Here is a 20,115-nt window from a genome sequence, read left to right as displayed (position 1 = left end):
TGAGGAATCTGCAAGGCTGGAAAATCATTTCCTGTTCTGCTGTTCCATGTTCTCAATTCAGATCCATGGAAATTAAGAAGCAATGTAGCTACACAAATTAAGATAGCAGAGAATCAAGCTATGAAATCGAAATGGAAAAGCAATGAACCAGGTAAAATTTAGTCACACAACATAAAAGGTACACAATCTAGTCCCAGATTGACTTGCCTGAACAGGGAAAATAAAAAGTGATTGCTTTATTTGAGGTTGCTGGGATCCCTTTGCATCAAAATGCTTGGGGCTGCTCCTGAAGTTGTTAGTGGGCTTTCTCAGTCCTGCCTGCTTAACGACAGGAAGGCCCATACTGCAAACTCCATTGCCTGAGTTCTGTCAGGATCTCCAAACCACGGACTCTCTTCCACTCCTGAAGTCCTGGTGAGGTAACTATGCCAAAGCAGTTAATCCACAGCCTGTGGAACTGGTGAAGCTGGGTTCCTTATGGGTCCGTGTAGTATATCCTTTAAAATACTCTCACCACAATACACTCAGCTCACCCTTACGTTCCTTTGCCTCGCTGCCGTGATACCTGTTGTCCTCTACCTTCCCCTGCAGTACGCGCAGCCTTCTCCCAAAGCCCCATACCCTCTCTTCACACCGCAGCAGTCCTCCAGCCTGCCTGCTGGTGTTAGCTTAGCTCTCCCCTCACCAACACTTCTCATAAGCCCAAGCTATTTTTTTGGCTTTTAGCTGTGCAGTCTGGTAAAATGTGCATGCTAACGTGGCAGTCACAGCATGCCTGCTGATTGACCAGCTAGATGCTGCTAAAGAGATTGCCTTGAATTGTCTCTGTCTTTACTTCAGAGGAAGCACCAGTTGGGTCTCTCTTTAATCAGCATCTAGATTTCAGTGTAGACAGTTGTTGTATTTGAGATCTCTAACCATCTGCTATACAGGGCCGAAATTGGTCAAGGAGTACCAAAAATAATGAGGAGAAGGGAGAGGGGGGGAACTGCCTGCCAGCCAGCTAAAAGAAGAAACAAAGGGTGTCATTTTGTAAACTTAATGTCCTTGGAAAGAAAGGCTGGAAAATCAAGTGAGGATGCCTCAAAACAGACAAAACTAAGTCTACTGTATGTTCAGAGTTGCTTAGGAATGATCCTTTGGCTTTGCTCCAGGAGCCCTGCAGTAAAAAACACAAACCTAGGTAGCCAGTAGCCTATTCCCAAATGAAAGGGAGGGCTGAGAGCAGACCTCCTCTATATCTTTTATATTTATGGAAGGACAGTGAAGTGGTAGCCTGCTGCCAAGAGAGCTATTCACCAGCGTGTGATATTATTTGAAGTGTCTGATTAAAGCAACTGATTTTTTCTGTAAGTTTGAAAAGAGAAAGCCTAACTGGCACAGGAGCTAAAAAGCCAAAGACTAGGCTGTGTCTTCAGTGGTAGCTCTGGGCAAAGTAACCTACTCCTTCCAGGAGCAGCCCTTGGAGGTGGTACGTCTCTGACGCACCGTGCTCTCCTTCTTCCCCTTGAATATGGGACAGAGAAAATTATCATGAACACCTCTATCTAGTACCTGCTCTGGTCTCTCCTGTGTGGGAAGGGAATGAGATAAGGAGATCTTACTCTTGAGCAGCAGCTGGAGCCCAAGCTGAGAAGTACTAAGGTCAGAAAGAAGTCTTTTCCCATCAGTGTGGACAAGAGCTAGGACAAGTTGGGTCAAAACAGTATAATAATATGATAATAAAGATGTTCTACAATGTCTCAAGTAACATGCATATTTTCATCTGAAACTAAAGAATCTAATTTTCCATTATATGTGACCCCCGAGAATCATTTCACTATTTTTACTGCTGAATAACTGCATCGCCTTTTTCCTCTTGCTTTTCCTTCTTTGTGTATTTTGCTTCCCGCTGTCTATTCATGATCCGAGCAGAATGCTGCCATGTGGTTTTAAGCTATGATTTTTCTGTTCCTTGTTCTTATATATTCTTCTAGAGCTGAGAGACTATATTAAATCATTTGCATTTAGAAACTAGAGCTTGCCTTTGACTGTGAATGCATAACATAAACCTGGCACTCCTGACAATAATTGCTTTCATTTTTGCTGTGACCAAAGAAAATTTTTGCACTTACTGTGAACCTCATGGGTGTTAAGGAAACTATTTTGTGCTCCTTTTTCAAATGTCTTCTGTTACAAGTAGAAATAGTTGATCAGTCGGCAAAATATTATTCTAAGATTTATTGCAATATACAAAAAGAAGAAAACATTTCAAAAATAAAAACGAGCACTTGACTTGCAGAGAAACAGATGGGCATGAATTACACAACTAGCTAGAATGAAAAATAGACCCAAAGTGAATTAAATGCTGTTGGGATGAAAATTAAGCATTTTTTTTTCTGCTGAAGTGAGAAAACAGTCCTACTTGTAATGGAAAATTATTCACTCGGTACTGTAGTGTAAGACAAAATCTATCACACTGGAAGAAGATATTACTAGACTGTAGAAATACATGGTCTCACCAGTAGAATGGATTGTCTCACTGAAGGGAGAACTACAAATATAATTTAAAATTCAGCACTTCTGCACCAAAAAAGAATGCTTTCAGTACTTACATATTTAAAACTTCTGCTGAACATGTAGAACAAATAAAACAAATGCTTTTTAAATGTGCTAATGTTGCAAATCTTCTTTTTTAATTGTAAACTTGCTATGAGATTTCATCACATTTTTGTCTCAGTAGATCTTGCTGTTATCATTAATTACAGTTGTGTTTCCACAAGCATTGAATGTTCCTATAGAATCTATCACTTCATCTTCAGCTTTCAAAGGGCAAGTGCTGTAATAAAGCTGAAATTGCTAAATATCAGTTAATTCCCACAGTAATTAAGTGTTATTTATATCACTGTAACCCAGAGAGATCTCAGCTGAGACTGAGGGCCTTTGTGCTAGATATTATCTAAGAATAAGTTTAATATTCTTAACCACATTAACCTAGCTCAGCTGAGAATGGCCACTTTACAAAGTATCAGCTGTGCTGCAATGATCAGACTTTTGCAAGAGGAGTTTATAGAGAATGATCTAATTGTTCTATGTGCTTGGGGCAGCTGAGCTGCTCTAATTTCCCAGTGAATTGCAGGAAAACTTCTTTATTCTTTCTGGGCACCCGGTATAGTGCTGACCAGGAAGGTGTGGGAAAAGCACTAGTGGGCTAACCATAGGACAGGACCATTTGCATGCCACAGCATGATCATGTAAGCCTCTGACAAACTGTTAGCTGTATTTTTCTATCCGTGGGTAAACACGCTTGATTTTTAGAAACCTACGATACTGATGTTTGGGCTGTCATATGCTGATGTTACTTGACTTGGGGATGACACAGGTTATTACTGACATTAATTTTATAGAAGAGCCAAAATTAGCAAGTCTTTGGGATTATAGTCTAAATAAAGAAACAATAGACAGATGTACTAGGAGAAATGAAGTATCTTCTTTATTTATTAGGTGAGGAACATGAAGATTAAGAATTAAAATCTCTCCCTGTGCAGGTCAGTGGGAATTTTGCCAGTGACAGCATCTGGATTAGGCCTTCACCCACAAGGATGATACTGCAGTGGTACAGGCAGTACATAGCAGAGACAGGAACGGAATGCAGGATTTCTGAATTCTGGACCAGAAAATGGACCATAGCAACACTTGTCGTGATTGGAGTTTGGTAGGCATGTGACCTCTTGTACTGTACCGTACACCACCAATATAATTACATTTATACAGCACTGTGGTCAACTACAAGCATTTCCAACCCAATACCGACATCTGGAACTTCGACCACACTGGAAAGTGCCTTAGGGAATGTGTGTATGCTTCAGGAGGACCGGTCTACCATTTTAATCATCACTCCAGCAAGCTCATCAGGGCACCGGTTGCAATGTATTTTTTACCATCTGGTTCTCATCAATCTTTGGGTGGCACCATGCCTACCATACACAGGTTCCCTGCTGTAAAATGACATGTTACTGCACAGTGGCTACTCATTATTTCAGCCTCTGTGTCCTCACAATGTCATGCAGTGCCTGGGAGGGTCTCATAAATGTATGTGCTACAGTGAGGAGCATGGTGTAGGAGAAATGTTCATAATGGACTTCACTTCATTACAGCTGGCTGTAGTGGTTTTAGACATGTTCCCCACATTTTAACAACATTTGAGCATTACAGAGGACATTTCTTAGCAGAAGAATAACCACCACCCTGCAGCACACAGTTAAGGCTGTGGAATGAAGAGCAGCAGGATGCAGCACTGATCGAGGCAGGGATGATGCTAGTGGAGTTACACAATTCAATTTTCCTGTGAAGACTTTTTGTTTTAACAGGGGACCATGTTGCTAATGCAAATAGTTTAAGGAAAAGAAGTTCCCTTACAAAGATGCACAGTATGCACTGTGTTTGTCCAGGAATGCTACGAGCTAAGCATGACAGAGGTTAAAATTTCATCTCGGAGTCCCTTAATTAAGATTCTGATAAAACCATCACCCACACTGAAATATGCAAAAACTCATCTTGCTCGAATGTCAAATACTGTGGACTGAGAAATTAAAAGAGAAAATCTCAAAACTATAGATTACTGACCTACACCTTAGACAAAAGACTAAATGTAATGCATGCTTTGTGAGAAGAGGTATGCATAAATAGGAAAACCAGCTAATCTGCAGAGAACAATCCTTTTTGCCAGTGGAATTGTATTTCTAATGAATCTCTGAATGGTGAATCTCGCAAATATTTGAAACTTTCAGCATAGTGATTTCAAACTTTCGTTTCCACAGAGGCTGTTTATGACCCCTTGTACACAACATTTAAAATGTGTACAAAAACTATGGTCTGAATATTCCCAGTCAAAATTTTTATCCCACAAGATGAAAGATTCCCTCCAAGATCACAGCACTTAAAGTCTGTTGTAAGGGACCCACTCTGGCCTCGGATGTTACAGTGTAAAATGGCTGCTGAAATAACTGGGATTACAATAGTTTAAAACAGAGGTAAGCAAAATCACGTGTAAAGCAATACTAGAGGTTTTGTTCATGCAAGTGAATTTCAGATGCAGTAAATGCTCACGGATTTTCCTCTTTCTCCAGAAAAAAAATATTTTAATAGGATAAATTAACAGAGCACTGATTACACACAGAGCTTGCAGGTCCACGCACAAAGCTGTTTATTGTATTCAGACAGGGGCAGGACATTTTGGTACACCGAACACGTTTGCTTTCTTCCCCCCAGTGCTCTTTTCTCTGGAGCAATCTCCCCCCTGGTCTCGCTGCCCTCTGTGCATCTCTCAGCTGCCAGATGCTTCTTCCAGAGTCTGCCCTGGACCTGCGGAGCACCCCGAGGTGGTGGCCCTCACATCTGTCACCATCTGGTGCCTCTCTTGCCCCACTGTGGTCACTCTGATTGTAGTGCACATCGCGTGTGCTTGTAGCTGACAATTCACGTGGATGTGGGTGTTCTGGGCAAAAAATATCCTGTCTCCAAATCATATTTGTCTTAACCTTTTAGGATCCTTTGCTTTGCCAAGATAGTTTCGCAGTGAGGATCAGGTTTAATCCTGGGTAAGTACATAGAAAAGATTTTACAAAATCGGTTCTTGCTTACGCCTCTACAGAGGAGATAATTTCACAGTAATTATGCCTGTGTCTGAGATTAGTACCAGACCCTGAGTGCCATTAAGACATCACTATGGGATACATTTTCTATTTTGTTCTCAGCAAAGTAGTCAGCTGCAAGGGGAATATTACCCTTCATCTGCTGGCTTACTTTTCCAGTAAGGACAGAACCTTGCGCAGAAGAAGAAGAAGCCTCTTGCTTCAATATTTTAAAATATCTTCTGTAGTTACAATAGTTACAATAATAATTTACAAAGACTGCAGAAATCTTTAATTTGTACTCCAAATGTGGTGTTGTCCTCAGATGTAAATCAAGACTTCTGGAGTAAGTAACGAATGCCAGGAACAACCACCCTTGTCCTGGAGTATTTAGGTCATTTGCATTACATGATTCTGATGCTCTTACTACATTGGGTAGCACTTGATTCTGAAAAAAATCCCCCTTTGATTTATACAGGGCTTCTTGCAGAAGAAAGTGCCTAGAAATATATGGTTGTCTGAATACATTTCTTAAGATTATGAAAGCAGTTTGCAGATGTCAAACACTATGTAAATATTGCGACAAAAAATATGAATCCTCAAAAAGATTTTGTACGTAGAGGTAGGCAGTGACAGTTCATGGTGGAAGCAGTAAAATCCTTCCCATTTAGAAAGTAGAGCCATTGGGAACATCTGAGCAGGGAATCTGTGCAGTCACTGAAACACAGCCCGTCTGGTCTATCATTTGAAATAAATACACTGTTCTGTAATCTTGTGAAAATGAAACTCCAGGGAAACTAAGTGCACAGCACACACTTCACAGGCTTCCTAAGCATTTTCACGTTATACAACAAAGCCACTTTGGTTCCTCTGGGTTCTTGACTTACTGCAGCCTTTCTCTGGGCCATCCAGATGCATCTGAAGTATTGTAGAAAGAGCCGAACTCAGGCAGAGATCATCTCCAACTGAAGGAACTGAGGAGGAGGGAAAGTGGTGTTACGGAGGTACCTCTCAGAGTCTAGTCTATTAACAAGGGCCTGAGTTCCAGCAGAATCTGAATATGAAAGATAGCTATATATCAGCTGAGAAAATGACATTTCCATCCTTATTGCTTCCCAATGTTAAATCTCATGTAGCCAGGTTAATTTAAATAAATCTGCTACCAGCAGTTCAGTAACTCTTGTAGAAAATGTAGTTAAATTTGCTGTTCACGCTATATATGCATGCGCAAACTCATTTCCCACATTTTATGTGTTCGGTTCATTGCTATACTTTGCTTTTTCATTATATGATTAGGTCACAAAATATTCCAAACATGTCAGTTTGTAAATGTAAATGCAAAGAAAAAGTACATGCCTATTACATTTCCAGTTCATATAGAAAGTTAAATTTCAAAGCACTAACCAGAGAAAAACCCTTAACACCCACTGAAAGCTGGAGTTGTGCAAATGCATGAAGGCTAAATTTAAAAAGGAAAAAGCTTTCCCTTCCCCAGTCCCATTCTCATTCTGGCTTCCCATCCCCTATGAATGTCAAGCTTTCAGGAGGCTGAGCTATGGCAACTTCCGAGCAGATTTTGTCACCCACAGTTCACGTGGGAGAGCACCAAGAAGCTTCACGGGTGAAGCCCTTGAGAATGCAAATGGTGCTGTACTTGGTGGGCATCCTCAGACAGCTGCCGAAGAGGCCAGCGCTCTTTGAAAGCTGGACCTGCTGTCTGCCACCAGCACAGAAGTGGCTCTGGTCAGTGTTCACTAGTAACATTTTCAAGGGAAAGAAACTCAAGATTCCTGTCCTGCTTTCTCATATTCAGGGAGGTAAAACAAACAAACAAACAAAACCCACCAGCAAATGTAAGAAACAGAAACAACAGCAGTTCTTTAAATCAGACTACCATGTATGTTAATTAGGAATTTTGTTCAGTAATGGCACTAAGTACATACATTCTGACTTATTTTCTCTTTCGAGCACAGAGCAGACAACCCCAAATATATTCTCTGCTGACAATTATGAATGCATAAGAAAGCTTCTGCCATGCCCTTTTCTGTCTTCTAGAACCTAGTGCAGAAATATGGAATTAATTAAAAAACACAAAGTACAATAAGATGCCATCCTCTCCCATTTGTCCTCAGCAGTCAGCAGGTGATGGGTCGCATACTCAGCACTGCGGCACGAAGGCAGACAAACCCCAAACTGGTCCCCAGACTGTAGGGTGTCACAGCAACATTTCTCAGGTGTGCCTGCGCAAGTCAAGAGTTACACAAGGAAGACCCCTGACTTATGGGTGTCCGAGTCCTGAGCAAGCGTAGGAGTTACAGTCCTCTAAAGAAGTTTCAGAACAATTTCTATGAGGGTAAGACTCACAAGTGTTCGTAGGGTTTGGGACCCGTTCCTTGCTGCCAGTACCCAGGAGAGCTCGTGGTCTGCGTTCTGTGGCAGGGAAGGAGCACCTGCATCGTCCACATACACCCAGCCCAGGGCAGCTGCATCCCTGCCTGTGCAGATTCACCAGTTGCCTTTTCTCGGCACTGCTTTGTGGTAAATGTTGTTCATATTCTATTCAGGATCTTACAACATGTCCCTCACATTGCTTTCTGTGAGCCCATTACAGCAAAGCTTATTTTACACTCAGTGTCAGATGCTGGGTTTTTTGCACATGTTATGGAAATGTATTTTTTGGTTGCTCAGTGTGTGTGTGAATGATCCCATGTGCAATAAAAGGTTCCCGTTGCATGCTCTACTTGTAACCACATTAAAGAGCCACATGTGTCTGCAGCAGTCAGGATGTGTGTTGTGGTTATTCTCTCTTCTGAGGTTTTTGTGGTTTGGGTTTCAGTAAATTTCTCAAGGTTTTGCTCTGAGGTTTGTTTTTTTCTTTGTTGCCCATTTTGCGTATGAAGGAATTTTTAATTATTGAAACCTTTTGTCCATACAGTCTTTCTGTGGAATAAATTTCTATTGCACTGACCCAAAATTTCCTTGCTGAGTGCAAGAAAATGGATGAGATGGTTTCTTGAGACCCTTGCAGCATTTCATGCCTGTAGCTCTGTGTTTTTACTGCTGTTGGGGTGTGGGAGCCATACGGGAGGTGTTGATCTGTGCTGAATGCTCGCCTGTGAATTATAGTTTGTATTTTGCCATCTGGCTGCCTGATAATTAGTCCATCTTTTTATCAAATGAATGGCACATGTCTTCCCTTCCTCAATACATATGCAAAACTATATATTTTGGAAAGGATTGTTTTCAACTTCAGAAAATAGCCAGAAAGCAGTGTCTTTCTGCAGTCACGTGTATGTCCTCAGACAAACCTCACCCACGTTTGGACCTAGATTAGCCTCTGCATCATACTGTGGCATTATGCACTCCAAGTGTTGGATTACTGATTACGTGATGTTTTGAATTTGCTATGTACATACATAATCTGAGGTCTGGATAATATATTATTGTGCTATATAGCTGCACTATGTAGCTATATTTTCCTGCATTCAGTAAATAAAAGAAATACTGAGTTTGACACTGTGTTTGTTCTGCTATATCCTCATCACTGCTCCAAGTACAGTTCCGTGAGATCCATTCCAGATGGGATTCCATGGGTGGGGGCCCTCAGGAGAAGCAGACTGAGCAGCAGGATAGCCTAAAGAGGACAAGGGGAGCATGAAGTACCCAACCTCAGCTCCTGTGGTACTACTGCTAGAGAAATCTGCCATTTATTATAGCATGTGAAAGCAGGAAATAATGAATTCAAAGAAAATCTATCCTCAACCCCTGGGAAAAAATACATTTTCTGAAATCTTTTTCTTCTCGTTTATCAGGAAGCCCTTGGAAAAGGTTGTCCAGAAGGAGATGGAAGGCATTTTCTCACTCTGTGGCTTGCCTCTCTATTTTGGGATGTTGGCTATCCAAGTCAGTGCTTAAGAGCTATAATTCATGAGTCACTAGCTATTTATTAAACACACAGGGAAAATCTCTTTTATTGATACATATTTGGAGAAAGATATTTTTGATTTATAAAATTGAAGAAGCTGTCTATTTTTTGAGAAGTTAAAAGTTTTTGTTTAAAAATTTTTCAAGAATGTAGCACATTCCAAATTAAAGGTGTGTGTTAGCTTGTGAATTATGGCAAATTATAATTTTTGCCACAAAACATATTCATTCATGCAACTTTCAACAGGTTACCAGCTGCCAAACTGCCTGAAAAGACAACCTAAGGGACCACTTCTGCTCAGTCATTGTGATTTTGGTAGTGTGAAAATCATCTGCTAGAAATTTGTTTGAGGCAACAGTATCTGCCCTCAAAAGGAAGTGAACAAAAATGTACCATAAAGTCAACATTTCTCACACATCTCATGCACTGAAGGAGACTTTTAGCTATAGCCAATCTAAGCTGTATTCAGGTTGACAGTATTAAATATGTATAAAGAAAATTACCATTTTCTTGAACTATCTAGTCCTATCTAGTGGAAATGAACATGTATTAATTTTCTAGCAAATCTGACTGTACATACCCTTTCCTTTGGAATACCTTTGCTTTTCTGCTGCCATTCGCATTACCATATTTTAAAATCTAAAATATTATTTATACAGGAAGACTAAATTTATTTTTTTTTTAATTATCATGATCACGTGGATCAGGGTAAACCCTTCGCTTTGTAGTATGTACATACTAAACTAGTAATAGTTCTTTTTGTCATCGATGTCACTGACAGCAAATGATGGCCAGAAAGGGGAATGACCTTTCTAAAGGGATTTCCTTCTACACAGTGCGAAACAGGGGTTTATGAAAATAACAGAACCCTTTGCCTTGAGTAAGCACTGCCAGATCAGTCTTTGGCTCATTTCAGGTTGATGTCTATTACACTGATTAAACTGCATCTCCATTTCTTCATTCTGCCCTGGCCTATTGTATCCACTGTTATCTCCCATTAACTGTGCAGATGGTAAGGTTTTGGGATAGGGCATGCTTTTTGTTGTAGATGTGTACAGCGCATGCCAAGTAGGGGCCCTCATCTCCAATTGGAATTGTAGGCACTACTGCAACACAAACAATATTCTTTGAAACATATTCATTCCAATAAAAATAATGGATATTTTCTTCCCAAGTTAGAGGAAATAGAAACAATTTGGGTTTTTTTCTGCCCACAAATGCACACACACAGATACACACACAAACACAAAGACATTAGTCTAGATGAGGGTAATATCTTCATCTTCCGTAGGTTCTGTATTTGATTAATCCATGCAATCAGATAGGAAAGGATAACCTTAATAAACCATAAAAGCAAAGTAAATACATCAGAAAAAGTGTTCAGGATGCTACAGAAATAAAATAAAACTCTCATGTCCCCAAATAAATATAGATCACATTTTGCTATGATCCCCACTACCACCACCACAATTTTATCTCTTTCTGCTGATGTAAAATGCCTCTCATGACAGAATTTAAATGCGGTGCCTAGAACGTGAACGGAGACTTCCTAGAAAGCCAGTCAAGTACCAATCCTACTCATACATCTTCTTGAGTCCTGGTCTTCTGAGTAATAACAGGTCAAAGTAATGACTCTTAATATGTGATATGGAGACAGAAAGGCATGGACGTTTACTGGAAGGCTTTTACAGAGCACTGTGCATGCTGCTGTGAAGCCTTTGCTCCCAGCTCCTTCACCTGCACCTCTGCTTTCTGACTCCATTTCCCAGATGACCAGCTACTAGCAGGTTCTGGGCACAGGGTACTTCTTTTGCTGACTTCAGGTTTGAAATGTCTCTTTAGATCAGTATTTAGCTCTGCAGAGATAAAAGCTCCTCTTTTTTCCAGAGCGAGAAGTTATACTTGCAGAAAACTGTTTTGAAAACTATGGCTTTCAATACCCAACGCAGCCTTGGACAGACATGAATCTTTGGGTCCAAGCCTCCAAGCAGTTTTGAAAGGAAATCGGATCACTGCTTGCTCATGACATACATCGTATTACATTAATCCTGTGCTTCAGGGCATTCACTGGCTGCCTTTGGGCCAAGAAGGATTATTTTTTTTCCTTTTCTCTCTTGATGTATAAATTGGCTCCTAATTTTTTCGGTTTGACTTTTGTTCTGTTCCTCTAATGACCAGCCAACTGGAAATAGGCCACGTGTCTAGACAGGATGCAAAAGCACAGTGCTGCACTGCTGCTGGTGCCACTTAAAGTAAGCTTATAGTTAAACTGGTAGCCAGATTTAGGATCAAGAAGAATTTTTCCCCTAATCCAAGTGGAATGGTTAGGGGGTTTTTTGCTTGTTTTGTTGTGTTCCTCTCTATTGAAGGGCACAGTCTTTGTCCTGGATCTCCTGTGAATATGAAAAAAAAACCAAACCCAATCCTGCTATACTGGAACCTACAATATTAGCAATATCTTTGATGTACCCTACTTCCTTTCTGTAGGTCATTATAGAACTTTTTTTATTATTATTGTAGATGATGTTTGTTCCCATTAAAAACTTGGGCAGTATTATAGCAGGAAACAGGTGGGGTTTTTTAGCCCATTCAGGACTCTGTGGCTGCCTGCTAGTACTGGGAAATAGATTTGTTGACCTAGGTTGCCATTTCAGACTGATGTTCCTGTAGAACTGAATCCCACTTGCAGCACCATCATCACAATTCACCTTAGATCCATTTATTGCAAAAGTGTGCAGCAGAGTAGAATTCAGGCTCTCCATACATACATGCAAAACGGCAATCAGTTTTTCAAGGCATGAGAATGTAACTCCAATAGCCAAGCTGATCACCTTTCTATCACCGTATTACATTGAGTGACCGAAGGACATTTCTTTAAAGGAATGATCATGAGCACTATGTCAGCCAGGACATCCAAGCAGTTAAGAAAGAAATGTTTGAAGGCATGTTCAGGTTTGTTGAGACCTTACATTTGATCCATGCAATTCTTCTAAAGGGTGTTTCCTGAATTGTATAAGATGCATCCAGCAAATAGAATGGACTTTTATAATTTGCTAAGAAAAAAAACCCCAGTATGTGAAATGTAAGATCCTTGTCCTGTTCAAAATAAGCTTATCTGGGTGGTAATCCTCTTGTGCATACAATTACAGCTCTGTGCTGTGTTTTTTCAGCTTAAGGAAGATTTCCCCCTTGGAAATTCAGTACAACGGAAATGGCAACGTAGCTGCTCAAAAGATGTTTAGTGCATGTGGATTTTTGACATGAGAATGCCCCAATTTTGAATACATAAGGTAACAGCTAGAATCAGTCTGAAAATAAGACCCTTCTGTTATATTTTTGCTTCATAAACATGTCTATTTTTCATTCACAATCTTATTCTGAATTTCTGTCAAGTCTGGAAATATTTCAAGTAAATTCAGCTAAACAAAGAAATAACTTTTAGTTCAGATAAACAGAGATTTCTGCTAATATCAATCCTGTTCAGTCGTGTCCACTTTCTGCAGCTAATGTCCATATAGACTCCTGACAATTGGATAAAGGTGTACTTTAAAAAGTCTTTTGACAGAGCATTAGAATAATTAAGATCAGGTACTTCAAAATACGTGTTTCTTGTTATGTCACTGGAGTTGCAGATGATCTCAAACATAAATCAGCACATTAAGTAGACAGACATGTTTAGTAAAAGCTAGAAGTCCATGGCACTTTTGAACTTCATCAGGGTATGAATTTTGTACCATCCAGATTATAACTGCTTTTATTCTCATTTTTTATGAATGCTGTAAAAATATGAAGCTTCTTTTGATTTCATAAAGCTAGGTGTGGATCTCTTACTGTGAAAAAAAAATGGAAACTCATGCATGCCACCAACAGCACTACCTTAATTTTTCTTCAGCCACAATATGGGATATAAAAGCAGTCTCACTTTAGTCACTTAATACTACAGTACAGAAAGGCATGTTAGAACGGGGATCTGCACCTTTGATGCTAATGCCCAGCTTGACATCAACAGAAGTGGTTGAGGGTAACAGCAATGAGCCATATGCTTTTAGAAATATGCTTTAGATTAGAAACCCCAAAAGATTTCCCTTGGAGCCAGTCATCTATGGCAAGAATCTGCAGGCTGGCCTGGCAGGGAATGGGAACTTCTGCCCCCTTTCTCATGAGGTCAGCGCAGTGTGAGACCTGAAGACGTTTTTTCCTCCTTTAGGTTCTGCGACATTCCCACCCCTAGCTTTGCTATGGCAGAAGTCTGCCTTTCAGAATACTATTTGCCCCAACCTGTCATCTCTCAGTAAACCATCACTACCTGCAATGCATCTCCTTCTTAGTTCCTGAGTTTTTGAAATGGATGGCAAGCCTGGTACTGCCTCTTCTGCAGCGTGTAGCAGAGGTTGTGGTGCATCATGCTGTGCTAATACAGGGCTATAAATATGCATTTGCCCAGTAAATCCATGCCTGGCTGATGGTAGATATTATCCACAATATTTTAGGATGCCTGTTATCATGAGTAGTTTCTGGCCTCCTAATGGCTGCTAGGAATAATATTTATGGAAATATGTCATTAGCCCTAAAAGTGTTTATCAGAAGTGATTAATAGGAATAATTGCCTGTTAGGTAAACAAGAAGTTACAGAGGCTTATGAACTGATTTCTAATGATTCACAGCTCCTGCACATTCAGACACAAAGCCACAGATCAGACTAATTCGGTGGTAATGACAACCTTTACAAGTTTTGTGATGGTTTAATTTAATTTAAACAAACAAACAAACAAAAAGCAGTAGGTGCATCCCTCCTGACTTCCCTGCTCCTCCGTGAACCAGGTCACAGAGCTCCAGAAGCAGCACAGCGAGACTGAGCACCGAATTATCACTGTCCGTGACCCGCTTCAGACTGCGAACCAAAGTATCGCTTTTAGCGCATACGCTCTTGGGATGACCTGCTTTGCTCCCAGGCCAGGATCATTCCCAAACTGGAGACCCATGAGCCTAGGTAGCCTAGGTACAAACTCAGGCTTGATGCCCCCCCCCGCCACCATTGCCGAATCCTTTCACAGCTCCTCTTCCAAACTTGGCTGCGTCAAACTGCTCCCTGCTTGGGGACCAGCCTACTGACCTTCATACCAGAGTTCAGCCTTCCAGTGCTTCAAATCGCAGGTGACTAGCCCTGGCTTTCCCCTGTAAGCATTGTCCAGCTCATAGCTAATCCGTATTTAGTACCAGAGGGCATCCAGCGATCACATATATAAAAGACTTAGTTTCTTCACCTTAAAAAAAAAATCTCTTAATATCCAGAATTGTGAACAAGGATGAACAAGGGTCAATATAATGTCCCACTTTTTATTGTCTTTGCCTTTGTTTAAACTTAAAACACCTCAAATTGGATCCTCAGGTTACAACATTTTAGTTCCATAAAATTCTGAAATCTAGCTAAAGGAAACTAAAAATGTCATCTGAAATTCTTTATTTCTCTCCACACTCTCTAAGCTGTCATTTCAAAACTGCTTAGGGCAAATCCCTTAGGAAAAGCAGACTGGTAAATGACCGGGGTTTCTTTTTATTCTGATAAAAGTCAAGTTTGAAAAAAGTGTTGCATTTTACTTTGTTAAGAGCAGGAGATAGACATTAGGGTGCGTATTCATCAGGAACATCTATTTGCCTTGATTGCTGCCCAGCCACTTTAAAGGACATCTATTCTAATCCCTGTGATGCAACACTTGGGTTTTCCTGACACTCTGTATTTATGATGAGCACGTTATTCATCACATAAAGCAGGGAAAACAAAGAGTCAGATTCTGATTTCCCTTGCGGTGACATAAATCCACAAAGGCTAATGGAATTATTGTAGATTTATGCTCTGGTGAGTGCAGGATTTGGCCTAGCAGCTCTATAAATTCTCTAGTTTTGAGCATAGCAGGACAGCTATACACACCATGTAAGTTCTGAACCATCTGGTTTCTCTGAGAGCACAGGAGCTTTTTAGGGAGTTCTTTCTGGCTCTAATTGAATATGGTTAGTTATTTCTTTCCCCATTCCTGCCATTGACTACAATGATCCCTTTCTTACAAATTTTAATTACTTCATGAGCTGTACAGCACTTGACTGGATGTTACTCCATTAAATTGAAGAGGCTATATAAAAGGTTGAACTGATTGCAGCTCATGTGAAGAGAAGGAAGCAAAGCCACAAGATCTTCATTCAGCAGAATGGGAGAAAGATTTGTGGCAGCCAGGGACTGCTAGCAAAGGAAGGTCTTTGGAAGTAAATGTGGAACACAAGCTGAGATTGAAATTCTTGATTGTAAACTATCAGGGGAGCGATAGAGTATAGCAATAACGATTGCTGATAATAGGCACTTCCTTTTTGGAAAAGCATAGCTGTATAGATCACATATAACCTAAATTACAAATGATATTCCCTTTCGTGCAGACATATAACCAAGACTGCACAACTGGCAGGATTAAGAGAAAGAAAAAAAAAGAGGATTTTTTACACCAGATGTTTTTTTCAGAGGCACATCAAGACCAAATGACTTTCCAGAGGTTCTTTGGGAAAGCAAAGAGTCTTTTTTCCAAGTAGTTTACTAGTCTTAGAAAGTTTTTTGTCAGCTTGAGGAAGTGCTAAGGTTTAAAGGGCACTGAGCAATATTTCAGAAATAGTTTGCAGTTAGAACTGTAGCAGAGCTCGTGATGTGTGTCGTTCTTTCATGGTTACAGTAATGCAGGGGAGGCTGAAGGCATCGACAAGTTCTGGAAAGTCAATAGAGTGCCACAGCGAGTTAGCCAATGTTCAGTCAACCAAACTCTTTGATTAGCTCAGCCTGCCAGTATTCTTTTTCCAGGATAAGTTATTTGATGGCTCTGAACAGCACTGACCTTACTTTACCTTTAGGATAGCTTTACCCTTCCATTGTTTATCTTCTAAAAAAGAAATGCTTTTTTCAGAAAGGAGACTTGCTTTTTAGAATAATAGCCATGGAGTATCTGGCACAAACTTTCTCAGGACATTTAGGAAGGTACATGAGGTTTTACAAGAGATGGATTTGGGTGACAAAACTAACACATGAAACACATCATCCTTTGTTAAGTAAAATCCTTTGTATCAAAGGCAGTATTCATGTGTTCACTGTGATATATGTAATATATGAAACAAACCCTTAGCTTTCTAGCATGAACATTTCACACAGCATGAAGCAAATAAACTATATGTTGATCTTAGTTACCCTTGTGAAACATTACAGAGTTTAAAAGTATGATATAAAAATAGAAGCACTGATTAGCCCAGTCTTTGGCATATCTTGTACAATGGTTTATGAAACTAGTAGTTTTCCTTTATGTAGCAATTTCATCAGTCTTTCATAGCATCCGTACAATAGTTGAGTTATTTAGCCTCATTTGGGGGGGGTGGGGAGAATGGCAAAACCAAGCTAAAGCATTCATAAGAACCCACCTTATTGAGGAGAGGGTAGCATAAAGCAGAGCTCGGAGCTTTTGTTTCTTCCCTTAATCTTTTGTCACTACAATGTTATTCTAAATCTCACAAATGCAAGTCTTTATTTTGAAATCATACTTCAGTGCACTCCAGCAGTGCTACCTGTCCCAGCCAGTGCCGGACCTTCCTTTCAGGTCAGCAATATGGGTTGAGAGCCCAGCTGTTGAGACATCTGGAAGTCAGCAGCCTGAGCGTGAGACTCCCTCGCTTCCTCCCTGCTGTGTGTCCTTCCAATACCCCCATCAGTCCGCAGGACCGATATAATCCAACTGGCTTTGGCTTTGTCCCCTCATTTTCCTTTGCAACAGAACTGTGTTGGTAGCAAGTCACTGCTGATTCGTGTATTTTCTTAACTGGATGTGCATTAGAGAGTTTGAAAGAAGTCTACTGTTCCAGTATATTGAATTAGGCCAGAGTATATGAATGTTTTTCACAGTGGTATGCATTGCTAGACTAGAACTATTCAACAGAGATTGCGCTGGATAGTATTAGGAAATATGTTGATTAGATGGCAGTGTAACTTTGTCTCCGAAGTTAAACATACAGCCTTATCTTTTTAAAAACATCATGTGGCAACCAACATACATATATCCAGTTCTCAGTTACGTGTGGGCAGATGACACAGTTGCTAATTGAATGCCTTGTGCCTTTTCTCAGTCACCGTCCTTCTTTCCTCCGGAATGACAATGCCACACTTTCCTCTTTTTGACAAAACTGAAGCGTACACGCTGCCCACACGAAGCCACAGTCTGCCCACTACTGCTTAAAGCTTCACCTCTTGTGTTTGGAGACCTACATGCACATTTTTCAAAAGTAAATATACTACATGTCCTGCTATAGCTTAATTCGTACTTTTTCTAAATCATCCATGCCTTTGCTGAATACAGGTTTTCTCCTCTGCAGCTCTTTTACACTGGACAATTGATATGTAACCACCACTCACTTGTGATATACGTTGGTGTCTCAGTGAACGGTAGTGTCCTGGGGAGCAAATGGACTGGACAGTATCAGCATAAAGAGGGATGCCACAAGGACCCGCTATGCTCCTTCACCTGGGGGCACTTGCCCAGGGCTCCGTCTCTCCCTCGTCTCTGGAAAGCCATAGCAGAGATTAGCCATGACATGTGGGAGATTTCAGCCCCTAGTTTCATGGTGGTACATTTTTATCCATTTGTATTTATGTAAATGTTATAGGTTGAGCAATGTTAAAGAGCAGTCTTTGAAAGCACTCCAAAAAGGCGCTGGCAAATGACGAGCTCTGCTCTTTATTGCTTAGCTGTTTCAATAATGTCCAGAGCTTCTTGTTTCTCATTTTGGAACTGTATTATTGCTTTATATTTGTTATTTTGGCTCTTCCAAAACACTTTCCTTCTTCATCTTGCTTTTGCTAGGATTTAAAATTTCATAGCTTTGTTTATATATTGTATTTCTGCTGCTGAATGCAAATCTTATTCTGTCCTTCCCAAGATGCTTCCAGATCAGATTTTATGCAAAAGAGTTTTTATCCTCTGATTTACTTTGCAGATATGATGAGCCCAGAAAAGTTAGAAATATTTTGAAAACAGAACAGAAACATTTTCCTTTGCTACGACCTTTGCTTTGGTAAGATGTGTTGAACTGACTGCAGCTGATGAGGGTATCATCCCTCCCCTCACACTCACAGATGCTCAGCTCTGATCTGTTGACGTAACGTCGCAGACAGTTGCACCCTAACCTGGTTCTGTCAGTATGACTTGGGTTAGGGGAAACACTATATTTAAGCACTTTTTTTTTTTAACCTGCATCATCCGGATAGCATCAGACAGCAAGGGAGCAACTACTTGCATAATCATATCAGTAACGGTTTAATCCAAGCTTCCTACAGAAGGAGTCATTCAAGCAACTGGGCTTATTGAGCCAACGTGCTCTAGTCCCTGCAATAGGAAATGTGTTGGAGGCAAGGAGAAGATAAAAAAGCTGAGAAAGCTGAAGTGCTCAGCTCTGATCTGGACTAGGTCTGTAAATCGCTCTGCCCAGGGCTCTGCAGATTGTATTATAATCCTTAGGCAATGGCTTTAGAAAGCCTGTGTAACGTAAGGAAATCAAACCAGTGTATCATTACATGCATATTTGTAATTAATAAGAACAAAACAAACATTCACTGAGGTTTAGAAGTTTTTTACAATACTGAATATTTAGTGCAAAAGAGCTGAAAACAGCAAAGAAACAAAAGATTTCTAACTTTAATATCTCCCATTGTGTTAAGACAAGATAATGTAAGTTGCATAATAATTCCTGGGGAATAGCTACTTCATTATCTCACCAACTAATTGAATCTTATCAAGGAAGAAATAATTGCATGTTAAAAGAAACCAGCAAAAGCTGCACATTAATGTTACATCTTAAATGAGTAAAATGCCTCATTTCACTTCTGCTCTCTGAAGGGCTAAAATGAGAACCCTAAGGTGTGGCCATAATTTGGGGTGGGAATGAATAAAACCCATTTACGTTTCGTTACTGGGATCCTGCTCCCAGTAATCCCCGAGATGAGTTCATGTAGGAGTGGATTTTGTGCACCAACCTGGCAGCACTTGAACCAGCTAGTGGGCTGTAGGCTTTGTTCCTTCTTTCAGGATTATGATTTTGGTTTACTTTTGTTTAATTCTAGGCTGTTTGATAGGTACCATGCCCTCCATATGTTTTTTTTGCTAAGAACCCTCCCCTTTACAAATCAAGCAATTACTTTGGCACCTCAGTTTCCCTTTCTGTAATAATTTTCTTCATTTTGAGATTTACCGCCAGAGCTGGGTATTGTTACCAAGGTCTCAATTCTTGTGCCTGGTGTACAGAGATGGGGCTTGTCCAGCCGGCTGGTGAAGCATCCAGTGAACTGAAAGCAGCTGGGGCAAATTACTTATGACCTTTGAAAAGAATGCTTGTTGGCCCTAATAATTCCTTACTTGGTTTTCCCCTCTGTCAGAGTTGTGATGGTGCCTTGTTTGCTATAACTGTTGATGTTTTCATCATTCATTTACCATGAGATTAATCCTTTTTTTTTTTTGTCTTGATTTTAATGACGACTGGTGGTGATGAGTTCCACTAGTGTTTGTG

General features: G+C 40.3%; 1 protein-coding gene and 1 long non-coding RNA gene across 2 annotated transcripts in view; both read right to left on the bottom strand.

The window, feature by feature from the left end:
- Nucleotides 1-20,115, bottom strand: part of CTTNBP2 (cortactin binding protein 2) — a 138,000-nt gene that overhangs the window by 104,492 nt on the left and 13,393 nt on the right. The gene's annotated exons all lie outside the window — the stretch shown is intronic.
- LOC138688987 (uncharacterized) lies at nt 5,169-11,481 on the bottom strand. Its single transcript, XR_011327794.1, has 2 exons — nt 11,207-11,481; nt 5,169-6,586 (listed from the first exon to the last, which is right to left on the bottom strand). It is a non-coding gene; the product is annotated as an uncharacterized lncRNA (long non-coding RNA).

The sequence above is a fragment of the Haliaeetus albicilla genome, chromosome 14, assembly GCF_947461875.1.
Source record: "Haliaeetus albicilla chromosome 14, bHalAlb1.1, whole genome shotgun sequence".
Classification (NCBI taxonomy): Eukaryota; Metazoa; Chordata; class Aves; order Accipitriformes; family Accipitridae; genus Haliaeetus; species Haliaeetus albicilla.
The sequence above is the reverse complement of the archived record's forward strand: the minus strand, read 5'-3'. Positions and strand labels throughout refer to the sequence as shown.